Raw genomic sequence first — 281 nt, forward strand, 5'->3', positions numbered from 1 at the left:
AAAGCAGTAAGGAACAAAGTCAAGTAACATATAAAGGCAGACTATCAGAATTACACTAGATTTCTCACAAGAGTCTATGAAAGCTAGAAGATCCTGGGATGTCATATAGACCATAAGAGAAAACAAATGCCAACCCAGACACACTCAACAAAGCTTTCCATTAACCTAGATGGAAAAACCAAGCTATTCCATGACAAAATCAAACCTACACATTATCTTGCCACAAATTCATTCCTACAAAGGATAATAGATGGAAAATGCCAACACAAGGAGGAAAAAAC

The sequence above is a fragment of the Mastomys coucha genome, unplaced genomic scaffold (genome assembly GCF_008632895.1).
Source record: "Mastomys coucha isolate ucsf_1 unplaced genomic scaffold, UCSF_Mcou_1 pScaffold19, whole genome shotgun sequence".
In the NCBI taxonomy this organism is placed as follows: Eukaryota; Metazoa; Chordata; class Mammalia; order Rodentia; family Muridae; genus Mastomys; species Mastomys coucha.